The sequence below is a fragment of the Mobula hypostoma genome, chromosome 6, assembly GCF_963921235.1.
Source record: "Mobula hypostoma chromosome 6, sMobHyp1.1, whole genome shotgun sequence".
Classification (NCBI taxonomy): Eukaryota; Metazoa; Chordata; class Chondrichthyes; order Myliobatiformes; family Myliobatidae; genus Mobula; species Mobula hypostoma.
This window is the reverse complement of record NC_086102.1, coordinates 42,792,243-42,809,788: the sequence shown is the minus strand read 5'-3', so window position 1 is coordinate 42,809,788 and position 17,546 is coordinate 42,792,243. Positions and strand designations below refer to the sequence as shown.

At 43.6% G+C, this 17,546-nt stretch overlaps 1 protein-coding gene across 3 annotated transcripts in view; it reads right to left on the bottom strand.

The window, feature by feature from the left end:
• hao2 (hydroxyacid oxidase 2 (long chain)) overlaps positions 1–16,119 on the bottom strand; it is a 97,500-nt gene extending 81,381 nt beyond the window's left edge. Inside the window, exon 1 of one of the 3 annotated variants that reach the window (XM_063050712.1) lies at positions 16,100–16,119. The gene's annotated coding sequence lies outside the window, so the exon portion shown is untranslated. Of the gene's footprint in view, positions 1–14,428; positions 14,450–15,562; positions 15,681–16,099 lie in introns of those variants that run through there. The other 2 variants (XM_063050710.1, XM_063050711.1) reach the window with 2 other exon arrangements.
• Between the last annotated feature and the right edge of the window lie 1,427 nt (positions 16,120–17,546).

The window sequence follows — 17,546 nt, the reverse complement described above, 5'->3', positions numbered from 1 at the left end:
GCGCTTCGACCCCGCCCTGGCCGCCGAGCCAAAGCAAAGCCGAGGATTCGGGGCCTTCCTCTCCGGAGATTCTGGATCACACAGTAGCAGCGACAGCGAAGCAGGCATTTCAGAAGTTTCACCGGATGTTCCTCTGTGCTCTCATGTCTGCCTCCATCAAAACACGATTGTGCACAGCACCCTACTTGACAGATTACAGATATTGCCACCGGAGCGGCCGCTGCGAGCTGCGTCGCGCCACCATCTTCTCCTCCCGCCTTTCCCTTATATAACTACTTAAATATAACTACTTAAGAAAACTACTCAGGGCAATGCTGAGTATTTAACCTTCTGATTTACAAAGTCTTTCCACCACATTCAAAGCACGTACGTTAAGCACAACACGCTCTGATTGCTTGAATGAATGCAACTCCAACAATACTCAGGAAGCTCAACATTATCCAAGATAAACATTCTTCAGTATCTCGGCAGCAGTATATGCTTTCAATAAATAACATTAGAACAACTTGAAGCATCAATAAACCTGCAACCGCAATCAAGAAGAAGAGCAAGTGCAAATGGTACATGTAAACCTCAACACTACATGCTCCAGGTCTCCTTTATTGACATTTCTTTATTAGACAAGGTCAAAATACTGAAACAACTGGGAGGTACTTTTACCACATGACTCTAATGGATCAAATAACTGCCTCATCATAACCTTCTCAAAGCCTTTGAAGAGACAAACATTAAAATCTGGTCACTTTAGTGATGGGCAACTCCTGTAAAGAATTAAAGTGGCCAAACCAGAATATTTAACGGAGTGGGATTTGCAGGATCTGTGGGTAAGCACAATAGTTTTCTGCATTTTATAATTTTGACTCAGCTTCTTAATGACTTAGTAACTTGGCGTGACATGTTTATAAATTTCAATACCTTACTTTAGTATACTTTTCTTTGAGCCTGAGGACATCTAACTACTCATTAAGATCCAGCACTCAATCATTTGAGCTGCTTAATAGCTTTATAAAATTTTTCCCAGATCTGAGTTTCGTATCTTTTTATCTTCATTAACTGCTTTGAGACGATATTTCACCTTTGTGTGATACATAAATCTAAACTGAGTCATTGAGAGATTACTGATCTTATAAAGTCTTTTTTTGTTCCAAACATTGCTTTGAAAAATGGTTTAAGGAAATCACATCTTGACACTGCACAAATCAGTTAGTAGCATAATAATTTCAATGAGCTTAATTGGATAAGTACAGACTCTCAATTGGTTGCCTACTCAATAATTGCTAAATATTTATTACAACAATTCAGCACAGGATATTGACAATCTGGCCGCTGAACTTATTGATCTTTTTAATGAATATTGATCAAACCATACTGATAATGTGAGTAAACTAATCCCAAATTAATCTAGCTAAAATATACAGTCTTCTATTTTAAGGCATCATATATTGTTCCAAGGTAAGACTGTAACTGCAATAGCACATTACACACAGCACAATGAGGAGCAGTCATACTGAGCTGGACTACCTGGAAGGTAGCCTGTGAAGAGAGATTTATACTGTTTCACTTATACTCTATACAATCTCTAATTCAAAAGGATCTGATCACTCACTCACATGCCGTGGAGAACTGAGGACAGATAAACCTAAGGCAAAAGAAAACCTCAGTACAACAGATTCCAGTGAATTGGGACACATCAGAGCCAGTGGATTTTGGCCTAATTAAGCAGTTGCTCCAATTAGCCAACATTTCATGGAAATAGTTAAAAAGGTACAAAAAAAAGAAAACCTGAGTAACAAATGATGTATTTAAATGAAATACAGAACAAATTAGAACATTACCAATACTACCACAGTACAATAAACTGTGTGTTCGTTCCTAATATTTATCAATGGAGGAATTCATTAATGTTGCATTCTTTTAACTATAAACGAACAAAATCAACACATTTAATGGAGTGCCTTCATGCAATGCTGTCGATGATTACGACCTCCAAATCTTCACTTCAAAGTTCAAAGTAAAGTATGTATACTATTGTAACTCTCAATTTGGCTAGCGGCTTAACATGGGGGCTGTGGGCCCTGCAGTCGCTCCACATTTCCGCAGAGTCCTCTTACTTGGTGTAGGCTCCAGGTCGGGCTCTGGGTCTACCTGCACCTCTTGTCCCAGGGCCAGCAGGTGGTTCAGATGGAGAACCTTGACAGGCCCATTCCCATCCTCTGGTTTCACCCGGAAAACTGGTAGGTTTGGCATCTGACTCTCCACCACGTAGGGTGTAGGCTCCCAGCGGTCAGCCAACTTATGCTTTCCAGGTAGCCCCAAATTCCTTATGAGGACTCGGTCTCCCGCAGGAGTTGGGAGAACCTCACCTTCTGATCATACCTCCTCTTATTTCCTTGATTCTGCTTGACAGCCGCGACCCCAGCTAATTCATAGGCCCTTTTCAGCTCTCTTCTCATATCAGAGACATATTTCAGATAAGTCTTTGGGGGTAAGTCAACCGCGTCAGTCCCAAAACAAAGGTCTATGGGCAACCTCGTCTCGCGCCCAAACATCAGATAATATGGTGGGTACCCAGTAGCTTCATTTCATGTACAGTTCTAACAGTGAACCAGATGCCCAATATGTTGACTCCATTTGCTCTTCTTGCTGATCTCCAGGGTCCCGAGCATGTCTAGCAAGATCCGATTAAACCTCTCTGGCTGGGGATCACCCTGCGGGTGATAGGGCATGGTCCTAGACTTCTCGACTCCAAGCATGCCCTGTAACTCATGGATGAGTCTGCTCTCGAAATCCCATCCCTGATCACTATGTATCCACCTGGGAAGGCCATAATAGATGAAGTACTTCTCCCATAACACTTTTGCCACTGTAGACGCCCTCTGTAACTACTCCATCTCATGAAACTATGTGCCCAACATAGCTAACAGAACTGGGACTTGTCTAGGGAAATTTTTAACTCTTTCAGGCGGCTCAGCACATTCAGCAGCCTCGCTTCACGTTCTTCCAAGGTGGATCCAAATACTATGAGCATCCAGATAAACCAATATCTCAGGCAAGTTCTTATACCCCACCATCTTCTCCATGACCCGCTGGAAGGTTACAGAAGCTCCTGAGATACCCTGGGGCATCCTTTCGAACTGGAAGAATCCCAGGGGACATATAAATGCTGTTTTCTCTTTCTTGACCTCACTCATGAGGATCTGGTAATATCCATCCTCAGGTCCAGCACAGTGAACCACTTCGCATCACTAAGGCAGGTCAGTGCGTCTTCAATCCTCGGGACAGTATACTGGTCAGACATGGTGCACCTGTTCAGAGTCCTACAGTCCACACACATCGTACCTTCCCATTCTTCTTTTGGGTCAGTGGAAAAGACAACTTCCAGCTTCAACATCTTCTCTACCAGCCTCCTCTTCCAACCCGCAGGAATTGGGGAGTCCCCAGAGTTGAAAGACTGAGCAGTCAACTTTCCCCTTTTTTCCAATAGTTTCTCCACAGCTTGCCTCACAGGGACACTAGACATTACCATCACCAAGAACAAATGCGCCAGGGGCATCCCCCTCTTGAAGGTGACCTCCCTCTTTGTAGTGTTCCTGACAATCACTGCCATCCTACTGCCTGTACCACCGAGGGCTTCACCAATATCCCAGCAGGAAACCCCGACTCCCCCTCGTGGTCTCCCAGAGCGTCCACTAAGAGAGCCTTGCCCTCAGGCACTCCGGGAAACTTGGGTGTCCTCATCACTCTCGCTACTTCCCCGGGCCGTACTACCATTGGCTTCGACTGGGTGAACAACACAGTCCCTCGTCTAAAGTCGGTATCTGGCCTAATGCAGCCATGCACTTCCTCAAAACACCGGGTGCACGGAAAATGTTCCCAGAAAGTTCTCGCCAGCCTTCTCCTTGCAGGCCCCCATGAGCCTCCTCACAAGAGGGGTGTTGGTCCCCATGAGAAATGAAACGCCGCCCTTCTCAATAGGGTCCAGACAAACCAGCACCAATGTATCAAGGACCTCAGACACTCCCACATCGGCCTCCGAGAACTCCAACTTCACTGGCAATTAACCATCATATGGATAATCACTAGCACTAAGCCCCCAGATCTCCAGTGCCCTGAATGGGGTCAAGGGTAAGCGCTTCAGATACCTGTTGTAAAATGAACGGTACAGTAACATGACCTGCCACCCGGTGTCAGGTATGGCTTTAGGGGCATGGTCCCACGAAGCCTTCAGGAGTTGAGCCTTTTGCATTCGGGGGTTCATTGGTACATTGCTGGGAATGTGTTCCCCCAGAGACTCCGGGCCGTTCCCTCACTGGGTCTCCTCTAAGTTTTCCCAACGGCTCTCTCTGCTTAGGTACCGGGGGCTCACTTTCCTCCTGGTGTGACACCTGCTGCTAGCAGCCCTCCACATTGTTTGTCCTCTTGGGGGATCCGCCCACCCACCCCCATCAGCTCCATCATATGGGGGAGGGTCACACCCGCTGATACAGCCGACATAGCTCTGTTCTCAACTCTGCCACACTCTCCCCTACCGCTCGCCGGGGCAGGCTATCCATGGTCACTTCACTGCAGGGTCCACTCCCACGCCTCCAATGCATTCTCCTCTTCCCGTACCTCTCTGATCAGCTCAACAAAAGATGGAGGGGGCATGTCTTACGAGACTGCTGGAGACCCCAAGCAATCAGGTCATGGGACTGGGCGCCACTGGCTATCTGGCCCATTCTTAACTGATCCACCTCAGCCGCCTGAATGACCCCTCTGCGCTGCAAGCAATTTAGCTGCCTCTCTAGCCCAAAAATAAAAGCAGAAAGCTTCTCCCACTTCTCCTGACGCATGTTCTGAAACCCCACCACGAGCTCCATTGGGCATCCTGTCGGGCCAAAAGCATTGTCCAGTGCTTGCACATAATTGACAGCTGTCGCTATGGTTCTCACAATGTCAGTGGCCCGCCCACTCAAACTTTCAACCAATCTCTGTCGCTTTTCACAGAGCACTGCCACTCATCTAACAACTGAGAGGTCTGCTCCGCCCACATCTCATACTCCTCCTCCCCTTTAGGGGTGGGCGTAATTCTAAAGAATAGGTGGAGCCTGCCATAGCTGGGATTTTGAACCTGATTTTTCCATTTATTCGCCAGTAAGGTAAGGGTGGATACTAACTCAGAATTCTCACTCTCCCCTGGGGAACGTGGACTAATTAGACATTCCAAATTCGACCACTCCTTCCCCTCACTTCTCAGAAATGATAACACCCTGCCTTTGAAATCACCTCCCTCAGCTACGGCTATGTCAGCGCTGGTCTGCATTAAAACAAGAGCTGCACCAGCCATGTTATCAAACCTCCGCCCACAATCGCAACTTTAACAGTACTTAACAGGTGAATTACAAATTCACCTGGAGTATGAATATCTACCCCACTCAGGGTAATCACACAGCGTCCAACGGAATCAATCCCGAGCGTACCCCCACAATTGTAACTCACATTTTGGCTAGTGGTTTAATCTAGGGGATAGCCCCCCTTACCCCCACCAGCCCGGCCAAACTAAAGAAATCTCGTTTGAATGGATGCTGCATGATATGTCCTCTGTTACAAATCAGTACCACGAAATAGCAAACAGTACACAATATGTGATTAAACGAATGAGCTGTATAATTCTTAATTTGACTATATGGTTAGTAAAGAAAACAAAAAAAAAGAACAAGAGCACATTCTCATGAAACAGTCTATTGCGCAATGTTGGAGCTCACTGATAAGGCCGTTCGTCCACCATCATCGCTGACTTTTGGACCCTCACTCCAAGTCCACTCTGTCCGAGGTCTACCAACTCTCTCCATTCGCATCTTCTCTCCTCATCTCTCTCCAGCAAAAGACAACGAATTCCCAGCTCCCAGACACACAAGAAAGAACAACATTCTGCTCATTGGCAAGCATGTCCCGTTATCTCTACTCATAACCCAAACTTTGCTGCTACAGAGAAGCCATTACATTAGCAGTGAAACCTTACAGTGCATTACACTTTATACAACCCTGAGGTTCATCTCCTTACAGGCAGCCACGAAACAAAGAATCCCAATGAAACCCATTAAATCAAAAGAAGACTGTTGAACACTTAATATGCAGTGAAAAAGAATCGGGCAAACAATAAAATTAAGCAAATAGCATTCAGAACTGAAGTTCAGGAAGTGATTCCTGATTAGTTGCAAGTGACAGCTCACAGAGATGAGTAATCCTTGTGGAGCACTGAGGTGAATTGAATTGACTTTTTATTACTTACATCCTTCATATACATGAGGAGTAAAAATCTTTACATTATGTCTCCGTCCAAATGTGCAAAGTGCAATTTATAGTAATTCATAATAAATAGTATGTACAACGGGCCAGTCAGTCAATATAACATAGAAATACAATTGTATCAGCATGAATTAATCAGTCTGACGGCCTGGTGGAAGAAGCTGTCCTGGAGCTTGTTGGTCCTGGCTCTTATGCTGCGGTACCACTTCCAGGATGGTAGCAGCTAGAACAGTTTTAGGTTGGGGTGACTTGGGTCCCCAATGATCCTTCAGGCCCTTTTTACACACCTGTCTTTGTAAATGTCCTGAATCATTGTAAGTTCACATCTACAGATGCGCTGGGCTGTCTGCACCACTCTCTGCAGAGCCCTGTGATTAAGGGAAGTACAGATCCCATACCAGGCAGTGATGCAGCCAGTCAGGATGTAATCAATTGTGGCCCTGTAGAAAGTTCTTAAGATTTGGGGTCCCACACCAAACTTCTTCAACTGTCTGAGGTGAAAGAGGCACTGTTTTGCCTTTTTCACCACACAGTGGGTATGTACAGACCACGTGATATCCTCGGTGACGTGTATGCCAACGAACTTGAAGTTGTTCACCCTCTCAACCCCAGATCCATTGATGTCAATAGGGGTTAGCCTGTCCCCATTCCTCCTGTAGTCCACAACCAGCTCCCTTGTTTTTGTGACATTGAGGGAGAGGTTATTTTCTTGACAGCACTGTGTCAGGGTGATGACTTCTTCTCTGTTGGCTGCCTCATTATTATTTGAGATTAGGCCAATCAATGTAGTATTGTCAGAAAATTTAATTAGCAGATTGGATCTGTGGGTGGTGACACAGTCACGGGTATACAGAGATTAAAGGAGGGGACTTCGGACACAGCCCAGAGGGGCACCTGTTTTGAGGGTCAAAGAAGTTCAGTACAGAGACGAGTAAATGTCACACTTACATTGTAACATTCAAGATTATTTTTGATACCTTCAATTTTTTTCTAGTTTTTAACTTGTTGAAGTTATGAAAATGTTTCAATTTCACTTTCAGCCATTTCTGGCATCCCCAAGCCTGAATGCTTGAAACTGTAGTGAGCAAAACAGTTTTGAATTATTTTACTACTTATTTCTCTCCAACTATTGGTGACAAAAATCGCTGCTTTTTGAACACAAACATACACAACTGACGCTGTTTAAAAACTGTTTTACTTGAAACATAGCGTAGTATCAGCCATACAAGAACATGCGACTGATGCTAGTTAGAACAACAGTGTCCTGTCCCAATTAACCATCATCATGTCCAAAAATGAAAGGAATCCTGGCTATTTACTCAATTTATGACTGAATTGTCCCAAGTAAGTGGCTGCCCTGATTAACTGATGTCCTAAGGATATATACATCCCAAAGAGGAAGAAGTATTCTAAAGTAAAGATAACACAGCCGTGGTTAACAAGAGAAGTCAAAATCAACATAAAAGCCAAAGAGAGAGCATATAATACAGTAAAAATTAGTGTGAAGTTAGAGCATTGAAGCTTTTAAGAATCAACAGAAGACAATTAAAAAAAGTCATTAAGATAAAGATGGAATACAAAACTAAGCTAATAATAATATTAAAGAGGATACCAAAAGTTTGTTCAGATACATAAAGTGCAAAAGAGAGACGAGAGTGGATATTCGACCATTGGAGAAAGATGTTCCAGAGGTAGTAATAATGGATGTTGTAATGGGGGACAAGGAAATGGCAGATGGACTGAATAAATATTTTGCATCAGTCTTCACTGTGGAAGACACGAATAAAATGGTGGAAATTCCAGGTGTCAGGGGTCATGAAGTGTGTGAAGTTGCCATAACTAAAGTGAAGGTTCTTGGGAAACCGAAAGGTCTGAAGGCAGGTAAGTACCCAGATCAGATGATTTACACCCCAGGGTTCTGAAAGAGGTGGCTGAAGGAGGAGGGAGGAGAGAGAGCAGCGCACCGCGCGTGCACAGCCCTCCGGTGAAAAATGATATCGCATCCGTTAAATAGGGGCCGTGGACAATTCTGATTTGATGGAGACGCATATGAAAGCACAGAGGAAAATCTGGAGAAATTTCTGAAACGCTCATTCGCTGCTGTCGTTACTGCGTGGTCGGGAATCTTCCGGAGGGAAGGCCTCAAAATCCCCAGCTTTGCCTGCTGTTGGCGACCGAGATTGAGGTCGAATCGCTTGGACAGAGATGGCGCTCAGTACTCGGTGTCGGAGAGCTGATTCGGAGGCTCAAAGTTTTCGGATGGCTAAGAGACGGATTGTGGTCAGGCATGGCAGGGAGAGTTTTCTTCCTTCTCCCGTCTGTGTGAGATGTGGGACATTTGAGAGACTTTGAACTTTTTACTGTGCGCATGGACTTCATCAAGTTATGGTATTGTTGCACTGTTGTAACTATATGTTATAATTATGTGGTTCTGTCAGTTTTTTTCAGTCTTGGTCTGTCCTGTGTTTTGTGATATCACACCGGAGGAAATATTGTATCATTTCTTAATGCATGCATTACTAAATGACAATAAAAGAGGACTACGTGTCTTCATAATCTAAATCTAAGAGATCATGGAGGCATTAGTAATGATCCTTCAAGAATCACTAGATTCTGGAATAATTCCGGAAGACTGGAAAACTGCAAAAATCACTCCACTCTTCAAGATGGGAGAGAGGCAGAAGAAAGGAAGCTATAGATCAGTTAGTCTGACAGTGGCTGGGAAGATGTTGGAGTTGATTATTAAGGATGAGGTCTCAAGGTACTTGGAGGCACGTGATAAAATAGGCTATAGTCAGCATGGTTTCGCCAAGGGAAAATCTTGCCTCACAAATCTGTTGGAATTCATTGAAGAAATAACAAGCAGAATAGACAAAGGAGAATTGGTTGATGTCATGTACTTGGATTTTCAGAAGACCTTTGACAAGGTACTACACATGAGGTTGCTTTTCAAGCTATGAGCCCGTGATATTATAGGAAAGATTCTCGTGCACCTCCCCTCCCCTCTTCGAGCTCCTATACAGAGTTGACTTGTTAGCCGGCTCTGCTGACAGCCACGTGACTCAGCGGTGAGAACACCACCTTTCATAAACAATATATGTCAAGGGTCAGTATGATTTGGGTTCAACCAAACAAGAAAGTCAAGATGTTCCAATTAAGAAGCCTCAATTTGAGCTAGTGCTCTGGTAATACTGCTGACGCAATTGTCAGTCAGCATGATATAACAGATCGTGCACTGAGTAAAATGTTAAAGAATGTATATTTACAAATTTCAGCTTTATGCAACAGTTAGTAGGAAAAAAAAGGAAATAAAAAATAAAAGGACCCATTACAGTTAACCCAGTACAAATGTGCACATAAAGATGAAGGTCAACTTGAGGTTGTCCTTTTTACTCATGTGCTGGACCCATGATCTGTCTGAAAGCACACACCACATTCCAAACTTCGTTTGAAATTCGTCTTGAACCAATGGGCTCTCTTTCGGGAGCTTTGGCCCTTCCTCTGTGAAGCCATTCATCTGCACAAAGCACTTCATGCATCAGGGACACTTCTTCCCCACAGCATTCTCAGCCATCTTCGCCCGTCTTCTCCGTAGCTCCCGCCAAAGATAAAACCCCACGAACCACACTGTCCATCAGTAATCCTTCTCCGCCCTGCTCTCTTGAAATTTCTTCCAATTCTGCTATCCTGATTGGCTGACAGAATGTTCCTAAGTTGAACAACATAGCCCCTTATCTTTTAGCCAAAGCCAAAACATTCTAAAAGCAGAACACACAGCTTTTACAGAACTGCTAAAATGAAATACCTATAGCATAGCAGTAAAAATCTTAACTAGGGCACTACACAAACATGGATAAAGCAGTGGCTGATTGACGGGAAGCAAAGAATGGGAGTAAAGTCTGGTTGACTGCCGATGACTAGTGGTGTTCCACAGGGGTCTGTGTTGGGACTGATTCTTTTTACGGTATAATACCATAAGGCATAGGAGCAGAATTAGGCCATTCAGCCCATCTAGTCCCCTTCCATTTCATGACTGATCCCAGATTCCATTCAACCCCATACACCTGCCCTCTCACCATATCCTTTGATGCCCCGACCAATTAAGAATCTATCAACTTCTCTTTAAATATACCCATGGACTTGGCCTCCACCACAATCTGTGGCAGAGCATTCCACAGATTCACTACTCGTTGGCTAAAACATTTCAAGTTTACTTCTGTTCTAAAAGGTCGCCCCTCAATCCTGAGGCTGTGCCCTCTAGTTCTGGATACCCCCACCAGAAGGAATATCCTCTCCACGTCCACCATATCTAATCCTTTCAACATTTGATAGGTTTTAATGAGATCCCCACCCATTCTTCTAAATTCCAGTGAGTACAGGCCCAAAGCTGCCAAACGCTCCTCATATGTTAACACCTTCATTCCCGGAATCATCCTTGTGAACCCCCGGACTCTCTTCAATGACAACACATCCTTTCTGAGATAAGGGGCCCAAAAATATTGACAATACTCCAAGTGCAGCCTGACTAGTATCTTATAAAGTCTCAGCATTATCTCCTTGTTTTTATATTCTATTCCACCTGAAATAAATGCCAACATTGCATTTGCGTTCTATACCACAGACTCAACCAGTGAATTAACTTTCCCATCTGATGTTTCAATTTTTTCCCCATTTATGTAATAGTCTGCACTATTGTGCCTATTACTAAAATGCATCATCATACATTGTCCAGCACTGTATTCCATCTGCCACATTTTTGTCCATTCTTCCAATTGCCTAACTCCTGCTGCAATCACATTGCTTCCTCGGCACTACCTACTCCTCCATTTATCTTCATATCGTCCGCAAACTTTATCACAAAGCTATCAATTCCATTACCTAAATCATTGACAAGCAATGCGAAAAATAGCGGTCCCAATACTGACCTCTGAGAAACACCAATAGTCATTGGCAGTCAACCAGAAAAGGCCCCCTCTATTCCCACTCAGTGCCTCGTGTCTGTCAGTCATTCCCTCTATCCATGCCAATTTCCTGTAACACCATAGGATTTTACCTTATTAAGCAGCCTTATGTGAAGCATCTTATCAAGTGCCTTCTGAAAATTAAGTACATGACATCCACTGCCTCTCCTTTGTCCACCCTGCTTGTTACTTCCTCAAAGAATTCCAACAGATTTGCCAGGCAAGATTTCCCTTTACAGAAACCATGCTGACTTTATTTTATCATTAGTCTCCACATACCCTAAAACCTCATTCTTAATAATGGACTCCAACACTTTACCAACCATTGAGTTTAGGCTAACTGGCCTATAATTTCCTCTCTTTTGTCTTCCTCCCTTCTTAAAGAGTGGAATGACATTTGCAATTTTCCAGTCCTCTGGGACCATGCCAGAGTGAAGTGAATCTTGAAAGATCATGACCAATGCATCCATTATCTCTGCAGCAACCTCCTTCAGGATTCTGGGATGTAGTCCATCTAGTTCAGGTGATTTATCCACCTTAAGACCTTTGAGTCTGCCTAGCACTTTTTCCTTTGTAATAGCAATGGCACTCACTCCTGCTCCCTGATATTCCGGCATACAGCTAGTGTCTTCCATGGTAAAGTCTGAAGGAAAATTCTCATTAAATTCATCTGCCATTTCTTTGTCCCTCATTACTACCTCACCAGCATCATTTTCCAGTGGTTATGCAGTTCTTAACTTCCCTCATCAGGCACGGTTGCCTACTCTTGCCATTTGAGAACTTCTTCCTCTGTGGGATATACCTATCCTGTGGCTTGTGAACTATTGCCAGAAACTTCAGCCATCTTTGCTCTGTCGTCATCCCTGCCAGTATCCTCCTCCAATCCACCCAGGCAAGCTCTCTCATGCCTCTGTAATTCCCTTTATACCATTGCGATACTGATACAGGCAACTTAAGCTTCTCCCTCTCGAACTACAGTATGAATTCAATCATATTATGATCACTGCCTCCTAACGGTTCCTTCACATTAAGCTGACTAATAAAATTGGGGTCATTACACAACACTCAATCTAAGATAGGCTTTCCCTAAGTAGGATTGAGCACAAGCTACTCTAAAAAGCTATCTCATAGGCATTCAACAAATTCCCTCTCTTGCAATCTGACACCAACTTTATTTTCCCAATGTCCTTGCATGTTGATGTCCCCCATTAGATTTGTGTCATTACTCTTATTACAAGCCCTTTCCAGCTTCCTTTGCAACCTCAAACGCATATCTTGGCTACTATTTGGAGGCTTATATATGATTCCCATAATAGTTCCTTTACCCTTGCAGTTTTTTAACTCCACCCACAAAGATTTGATATTCTTCAACCCTATATCACCTCTTTCTGAAGATGTAATTCCATCTCTTACCAATAGAGCCTTTCTGCCTGTACTTTTGATACAACATTTATCCTTTGATGGTAAACTCACAACCATGGCCTTCTTTCAGCCACAACTCAAGTGATGCCCACAACTTCATATGGACCAGTCTCCAATTGTGTCATGAGTTTCTCCACTTTATTCCGGATGCTACATGCATTTAAGTACAGCCCCTTCAGTCCTGCATTCTTTGCCCTTGTGAATTTTGTCTCTGTGGTACAACATAACTCTTTGCTCTGTCTGCAGCTGTACCCAATCATTGACTTGCCTTTCCTTACATTCAATAATCAATGTTATATGTCAATGATTTGGATGATGGAATTAATGGCTTAGTTGCAAAGTTTGTAGATGATATGAAGATAGGTGGAGGGGCAGATAGTTTCGAGGAAGCAAAGATGCTACAAAAAGACTGAGACAGATTAGGAGAATGGGCAAAGAAATGGTAGATGGAATACTGTGTTGGGAAATGCATGGTCACGCAATTTAGTAGAAGAAATGAAAGGATTGACTATTTTCTAAATGGAGAGAAAATATAACAACTGAGGCACAAAGAGACCTGGGACTTCTTGTGCAGGATTCCCTAAAGGTAATTTGCAGGTTGAGTCTGTGGTGAGGAAGGCAAATGCAATGTTAGTATTCATTTCAAGAGGACTAGAATTTAAAATCAAGGATGTAATGTTGAGACTTTATAAAGACCTGGTGAGGCCTCACTTGGAGTATTATGATCAGTTTTGGGCTGTTATCTTAGAAAGGATGTGTTGAAACTGGAGAAGGCTCAAAGGAGGTTCACGAAAATGATTCCAGGATTAAACAGCTTGTCAAAATGAAGTGCATTTCATGGCTCTGTGCCTATATTCACTAGAATTCAGAAGAATGATGGGTGACCTCATTGAAACCTAGCGAATGGTGAAAGGCCTTGATAGAGTGGATGTGGAGAGAATGTTTCCTATGGTGGGAGAGTCTAAGACCAGAGGACACAGTCTCAGAATAGAGGGGTGTGCTTTAAGTACAGAGATGAGGAAGAATTTCTTTAGCCAGAGGATGATGATTCTGTGCATTTCTTAGCCATAGGAAGCTGTGGAGGCCAAGTCTAAGTATATTTAAAGCAGAAGTTGAAACATTCTTGACGGGTCAGGGCATGAAGGGTTATGGGGGGAGCAGGGGAGAGGGAATAAGCTGAGAAGGAAAATTGGATCAGCATAATGAAATAGCAGAACAGCCCTGATAGGCCAAATTCTGCTCCTATACCCTATGATCAGTAGTCTTATGGTCCAGAGACTTGCTGATAAAATGTTTTTGTTGGTTTTAAAGAATAAATGGGAAAAGTAAATCTTAAAAGTAAATAGGAACAGTAAATCTTAAGGTATCATAATTTGTTCTTGGGCCACAAACCAACAAATACTAATGAAGGAATTAACATTTAGCTAGCTCTTTCTACAAACCAGAAATGAATCAGAGAAAAACAAAAAATTATGAATTTATGGCAGGGATCCAAAGGTAATTACAAAGAGAAAAATAATTGATGCACTTAAGGATGTGAACAACTCCAATTGGAAAGCATGGGGGGGGGGTCGTGGAGGCAAAGGAAATCTAGTGCAGGTGAGAGAAGCAGCACATTGCATTCAATAATGTTGCAGATCTCAGATAATAAAACACTAGCCCTTCCTTTCATAACCATGTGTTGTGGTACTAGATTGTAATTAAAGGTTGCCAACTCTAACACTACCCTGGACTGAAATGAAGGGGAAGACTGGTACCTCGGGTTAGCTGTTTGTTTGTAGAGCTGTTCGCGGAGCCTGCAGGGCAGCTCACAAACATTTTGTCTCCAGTCGAAGTGACACCATCAGAGCGCAATTAAGCGTTGTTTCTACGGGGTGCTCACGTTCATCTTGGTCCGAATTGTTCGAACTTCTGGACTCATCTAGGATCACCCATGTTACCACAGGTAGAGTCACGGGACTGACACCACCTCAGCTGCTGAGTACGTCCAGTATTATTTGCATTGATTTGAAATTCGAAACGTCTTTCCTGACACTAGAATACAGCGGGGCGGGGGGGGGGGGGATAAAGCACAGATAATGACATGGACCTAACCTCAAACATCACCCCTCCACCCTATCAGATCCCTTAGAACAAGGTCTAGCAGGGTTATCCATAATCTGCACACACCAAATGGGTATTTCTTTTCCAGACCCCACATCACACTCACTCTGTGGTTGTGAAAGAGGCTATATATCGCATTTTGTTTTGTTCTCATTCTAAGTTCTTATGATCAAGGTATCTACAATTTATTTTCTTGTGTTTTCCCTTTCCCTACACTCTGCCGTTAACTATTTATCTGTCATGTTGCATCAACTACGTTGAAAGGTGGTAAGTTCTTTGTGGACATCCTCCATTCCCCCACCCCCACCCCCCGGCCAATTCAAGCGTGATTTGGTTTGGGTTCATAAAAATCCCGTCCTATTATCCCACAGTTTCGGTCCAGCCACAAACCAGAGTCATAAAGTTGCATAGGACAGAAATAGACTCATCGGCCCAACACTTGCATGCCGACAAGTTGAGTCTCATTTACAGTGTGGTATCAACTCTTGATCGGTAGAAATCGGAGGACCGGCAAAGCTCTGGAAGATCGGCAGCACCATCTGGGCAGGAGATCGGAAATCGGCTGCGAGACCTCCCTAGCTCCCACACGGTAGCCGCTGCAGTAACCCGGCAGTGTGCCGCGGAGTTACTGCAACTACAAAACAAAAGTCAACCTGTTCCAAGTCTGATTGTACATAATGTGCAAGCATTCGTACAAATACGCACTAAATACTCAAATAGTTACTGCAGGGTGTTCACTAAATGTGGGCATTTTTCTACAGTACAACAGTGCCTACGCTTTTACTGACCTTCTCGGTGTCCCCCGGCTACTTTCCTCTAACCTTCAGGTGGAGTCACATGTGGTGTCCGGTGTCCAACCCGCCTCGGCGCTGCGGGCTGACCCATATTGGGCAGCTGTCACCAGGAGGTGGCCTGCGTTTCGGTAGGAAAATGGGGCAGGTATTGGCGATGCACAAATCAAAAAATGCCCGAAACGCAAGTAAGAATTGTGCTGGGAGCTAAGATCGACGCTTTTGCCTGAGGCGTTGCCTGAGAGAAATGGAAATTTTTTTTGAACAAGGGTAAAAAGGTTGTTGTGTGCTAGAAATGGAAAAGTTGTAGGAAAGGGCGGGGCACCTCAGTGATACCGGCAAAATTAGAGTAAAATGTATTACTGTATCGAAGTTCGTATATGCCACCATATACCACCTTGATATTCATTTTCTTGCAGGAATTTACAGCAAAATAAATAAATATTATTGATTTTTTGAAAGCTATACATAGGCAAATTCTGACAAAAACAACCAATGTGCAAAAAATGACATTGTGCAAATTTTAAAAAATACCAAGAAGTTGAGTTGCCAAGTCTTTTAGAGCGAGTCTGCAGGTCGAGATGTAGTCAGTGAAGTGAAGTTATTTGCACTGGTTCAGGAGCCTGGTGGTTGAAGGGTGGTAACTGGTGGTGTGGGACCTAAGGCTGTCAGATGTAATTGATGGTTGGGCCTTGATGCCATTGGATGGTGGCACGGGCCCGAGGAGTGGCTTGGTCTGCTTCTGGCCTGGTATAACATTTAGCCTACCCTATGTTTGCTGGTTGATAAAGAACCATTGGACTTAATTCTATCCTTCAAAACTTGATCCATGTTTCTACAGGTCACAGTTCAATTACAAGTGTGGCACAGTACCATAGTGGCTAGCACAATATTTTACAGTACCAATGACCTGGGTTCAGTTCCTGCCCTGGCCTGCAAGGAGTTTTAACAGTCTCCCCGTGACTGCTTTACTTTTCTCCAAGTGTTCTGGTATCCTCCCACAGTCCAAAGACCTACTGGGTGGCAGATTAATTGGTCATTGTAAATTTTCCCGTGGTTAGACTAGGGTTAAATTGGGATTGTTGATTGAACAGCTCAAAGGGCTGGAAGAGCCTATTCCACACTCTATTTCAATAAATAAATAAACTTACTTTCTTATTGCTCGTTATGCTCCTGGCATTTAGGGCAACAATGTCGGTCCTCCGTCTCTGGTGGTGTTCAGGGCTACTTTCAGCATGTCGGTAGCTCAGTGCTCCATTACAAAACCAGACAATAACCTAGCAAGGGTCTTTGGTTCTGCTACCTTTTCAGGCAGTGGATTTCAGGTAACCTTTGTGGTAAGAAATTCTCATTACTTCTGCCAATTACTTTAAATCTGTGTGACCAGATTTTAGCACTTAGCTAAGGGAAACCGTTCCTTCCTATTTAGTCTTTCTGGGCCATTTATAATTTTACAAACCTCGAAGTTTTCTTTCAGGCAGTGTTCCATATAAAGACAATACTGGTCTATTCAGACTACTTTGCTGTGTTGATTGTCCATTTCCCTCCATAGATTTGCTGAACTCCCCCAGTTTTTTTTTTGTGTTGCTCCAGAATATTCAACAATCACTCAGAAGCCAACATAAGGAAGCTTGTTTCAAGAACCAAGGTACCATTAAAGACAACTAACAAAAGCATTGTGGTGTACAGGATCGCCAGTGGAGACTGCAGCAAGAACTACGTAGGCCAGACAGAACATAAACTCTCAACTCCTTTACAGGAACACAAACCTACAGTACAAAGACACGATCTATTGTCACTGATCTCGGAACGCGAAGACCAAGAAGGACACCACTTTAACTGGAACACCACAACACCACAGAGGTTCTGGTTCAGGTAATCACGAGGCAGGCACGAGCATTTTTAGAAGTGCACTTATCTTCTGGTGACTCTGTAAACGAACATATGGAAGTAGGCGCCATTTATGAACACCTAAGAGCCA